A 5,000-nucleotide genomic window follows, 5' to 3' on the forward strand; every position below is an offset into this window, starting at 1 on the left:
TTTTAATGCAAAAATTCAGTGACTCTAAGGAGTTAATAAAGATGTTATTATTCTAAGTGCTTTACAGTGGATTTTTCACAAAACTCAGCTTCATATACCTTCCACCACTTGAATATTCCACATCTCAAGTGTAAATATTTGGCCCTCTAGGCATGACTTTTTACAACATGAAAACTCCTTAACAACCCACTTGAACAGTTTCAAATCTACTGCAGTAGCAAAGAAGAGCGGTGTGTATTATACAGAATAGAAAAGAGTGAAGAGCCAGAAAGTCTGAGGTCAAGTCTCTTTCATTATCACTATCTAATACTCAGTTTCCTCAGCCATAGAAAGTGGATAATCACTGTTTCTTTGCAGGGTTCTTGTAAATATCAAATGAAGTAATATACATGGTGGTAATTTAGAAAATGTAATATGCTTAGGCAAAGATTAGATGATTTTGTGTCCCTCCCTTTGGATGCCTACACACACACAACAAGAAACTATGCAGAAGAAATGGAAATAAAATGAAATTTTCAATTTCTTGGGGCAGCATATACTGCTAGCTGTAATGTTTACCAAAGTTAGCACTTTGGGCCTCTAATTATGTAGATTAACCCTCTATGATGATCAAATGAACCAGGAATTTTTTTTTATCATGAATCCGTTGCAATGAAGTCATACTAAGAAGCATGTAACCAACCACATCGTTAAACTGAAAAGAATTCAGCAGATTGCCTGGTCTCTGGAGAGACAGACAACCTCTCTTCTTCCAATTTAGCTTCATTTGCCGTTTCTAAGAAAAAATTTCCTGGAGAATGTAAATCAAGAAAGCAGAGAGTGGATGTTTTAATATCCTTGCAGAAGTACTACCGTATCCTAGGAAATCTTAAGTTTTATATTTTTAAATTTGTGAGTTTTTGTATCTTGTTATTCTTTTATATTCTTAAGTTGTCTATTTTTAAAAAATCCAGAACAATATAATACATCCAAAGTGTGACAGAAAAAACAATTTATTGTTAAATGTAATAAAACCTTTAGTAATAGGCAAAATTAAATATATTTAATTATATTTAAGAATGAGATACATTTCCTGGTGCTTTGTTGAGTTTTTTTTTTTACAAGTAATCTCTTTAATTGAGAAATATGATGTCTATCAGCAAAGTTTGAATGGAAAAATAGGAGAGGAGGAAGGCTTATCTTGATTAATGAGGGTCTATATCTGAATATGTGGAAAATTATAAATATGACATGGTTAATCTGGACAACCATTGGTGGGAGGGGGGAAGGGAAAACAGGGGCGGGGGGAGAGGGCACCAAATATAGTTTAAATGTATACTATTTATGTTCAATAAAAAAATTGTTAAAAAAAGAAAATAAAGAACTTGCTACACACCAGGAAAAAAACAAAGAAAAATATGATTAATGCTTAGTAACTTAAAATGAATATTTATTTGAAATACTGAAAGCGCAATTAATGCTTAGAACTGTATATTTGCAGACCTACCTGAGAGGTATAGGGCATTTCTCTGTCTTTCTTCCATATTGGAGGCTTTCCATCTGCAGCCATTTCAATCATACAGGAAAACCCAGTTCTGCCAATTGGCATTGTGTAGCTGGAAGTAAAACAGAAGAGGCCATTATTGTATGCATTATTTGGCAAAAATAGAGTAACTTCACACATGGATGGTAAGTATTTCTTCAGTGAGAGAGGTACTTTATGGATCACAATAATCCTGAAATACAGCCTCAACCAAGTGTGAACATTTTCAGATAGATAAAAGATCTATTTCTTCACACTGCATTTCATTTTCTTTCTCTGCTCCTGACTTTTAGTCAGGACTTGAAATGCAACTAGAAAGCTAAATTCCCCAAAAAACAAAAAGAGCTTTATCTAAGTAGGTACTGATAAATTTTAAGTGCTAACTGCTGTTGACATATGGTCTTACTCACGTAAGAGATTGCTGGACAAGTAACATCAATGTTAAATGATGCTAAACTCCCTAGGTAGAAATTTCCCCTCCCTGGCCTACAGGCGAAATAGAAATGGAATAAGAAATGAAAGCCTGCAGACCCCTGAGCAGTGAGATTACACTGTGACAGTTATCAGAACTCAGGAAGCATGCTGCTAATGTACCAGCTGGTACTACTTCTGAGATAAAGAAAAGCATAAGGTTAAGGGAATTTGTAGAATAAACACCAGAAATGGTCAATACACAGTTGACAATTTATCAGAAGTTTGTAGAATGATGCAATCAGACGAAAGGCACATTCTCATACTTTTTAAATAACTCTTAGAATTTTAAAGGACAATTCAAATGATACCCTGATACATACTGTATGTAACAATATCAACTTACATTGTTACAAAGTTTATTCTATAGAGATAATATTAGAAACATATTCATTGATTTTTAAATTCAGTGGTTATTTCTACATATTGAGAGCATGGATGGTTTTTATATTTTCTAAATTTTGAACATTGTGTATACTTCATTTCTTTAAAAATTTTGACTACCCTTTTTGGTTTGCTTGGGCCTGAGGGATGTCTCAGGATGTGGGACTTTTAGTTAAAAAACCAGGTAAGTTCCTGGAAAACTATACTTTTAAAACAAAAAGTCTATTTTATTAAATAATAGTAGGTTAAGTAATAAATGATTTATTAACTAAAACTTTGGCTAAATATTCACACCTTTTCCTAAAATAACTATACATTTAGTTGAATGGGAACAAATAACCCCTCTCCTTTCTCTACTCCATCTTTCAAAAGGTATTGCTACTGGGCTGGTTCTTTTTATTCTTTTACCTGGAAATACAAATCTGGTATAGTTCTTTCAGGAAATCATTCCAGTACATTTTTAGCCTCCACTCTAATTTACCAAGGTTATTTTTAGTTTTGATCAGATTAATTTTTAACAGTCTTGAGTTTTAAGATCTTCCAAGCTATGTGTACTGTATATAGTAGGGCTATATGAAAGCTTCTGCTCTAATTGTTGATATGGCTGGGTTGACATGTATGGATGCTTATACTGGAGACTTCTATCTCCATCTATTCTGGAATAGATTTCAGGGGCTTCACATGCTCTCATTAACAAATGATAGAATCTTTCTTTCTTTTATTCAGGCCTTTCTGAAATCTAATTCTGAGCTTCAATTCTACAAAAGGCGGTCAGTCTACTTGCTGTTTGTTATTCCTCCCTTTCTCCTTTTGACCCTCCAACATAGTTGACCCTCTCGTCTGCTCAGTCAATATATACTATTTTGGAAACTGTTACTCTAATTCTGCCAGAGTTTTCCCCATGGGGAGATTCTTATATCATTCATTTTTATAATGTGCTGCATTTCCTTATAGGCCAAATTGTGTGTTAAGAAGCAAAAAATGCTCTATAAACAAATTAGGCATTATGCCACATAAATCATTTGAGGGAAAAATCCAAGTGCATATGCTTTATGCCTTTCAAGTATTGCTGAGGTCTGCTAAGTGTAATGATTTAAAGACTCAGGGATCATATTTTGAGATAATCCATTGGCTGGCTGAGTGATCTTAGGCAAACCACTTAACCTTTCTTCCCTGAAGTGCGATTATCCACAGAAGGAAGATAATCATTTTTCACTCAGAAATGGTTAGTGAGAATCACATTATTTAATGTACATAAATCATTCAGAGCTAATATTAAACCCAAGTTAAAGCAATTATTTGCTGACTAGACATGGATCTCTAAAGAGATTTTTATGAAAATAAATTACACAGTCAAGTTGAAGTGTTCATCTACTTGTACTAATATTACTTGTAATGGAATCCAAAATCAAATACTCAGGTTCTATTATTTAAAAAAAATCAAAACTTGATGAAACAGACTTTTTCCCACTGTTCTTAATACTTTTCTTCTTTAGATCTATAATCTTTAAGTATGCTAAACAATTTGGAATGAAATATTTTTATTTGTAAAGGGCAATTTACTTTTAAATTTTTAGAAGGTTCTACTCAAACTGGAAGTAGAAAGTATCTAAAACCAAGGTAAAGATTGTAAAAATGCAGAATAAAAAATAAATTGGTGGGCACACTAGTTAAACTAAGAGCTTTATATAATTTAGTATATTCAGTTCTCAGTCTAGAGTTATAGAATAATAATTAAAATGGGAGAGATATATATGTAAAATAGAAAAATAAGGACAATTTGGATTATAAATCAAGTTTTATGAAAATATGCACAGAAGTAATACTAGAAATGCTTTTACCAATATCAATAGTTATCTCTATATGCTGAGAATGAGGATAGTTTTCAATATGTTTCTTTTGTTTATTTGTATTTTCTAAATTTTGGACAGTGGGCATATACTATTTTTCAAAATTTAGCTTTTTTTAAAAAAAAAATAGTCAAGAACTAAATAATTTACCAGCATTTTTCTGTTGTCACTAGGGTCCTATCTTCATTTCACCCTTGACTAGTGGTTTAACTTCTGAGAATTTTAAATTGATTTTTCTTCTCTTAGAATTTTAAAGATAGGTCTGATATTTTCTGCTATCTGCTTCTGATGTGAAGTCACTCCTGGTTCAGTGTAAAAGCTGTTCTTTTGTTACTTCAGCCTTTCTCCCTGGCAGCTTTAAGATCCTGTATGCATCTGTGATAATGAGTGTAGATGTGGATTAATCACTATATATTTTTCTTGAAACTCAATTGCACTTTCCATTTCAAGAATTCTATGTTCCTTCGATTTGGGAAAATTCATAACTGAATCACTTTACATATTGCTTTTGGTATTCTATAAAACCTCTATTGATCTTATTTTTGAAGCCTATGTATCTTATAAATTTATTTTGTTTTAATTCTTTTCCCCCCTTTTTATGTTTTTTTTTTTTTTTGCGATTGAGCCCATGTTGGATTCTACCACTGAGCTAACACACTCAGTCATTTTTATTTTTATTTTAAAATAGGCTCTTACTAAGTTACTGCATACTGGCCTTGAATCTATGATCCTTCCGTCTCAGCTTCCCATGTACTGAGATTTCATTGCAGGTG

This window comes from Muscardinus avellanarius (genome assembly GCF_963383645.1).
Source record: "Muscardinus avellanarius genome assembly, chromosome: 8".
In the NCBI taxonomy this organism is placed as follows: Eukaryota; Metazoa; Chordata; class Mammalia; order Rodentia; family Gliridae; genus Muscardinus; species Muscardinus avellanarius.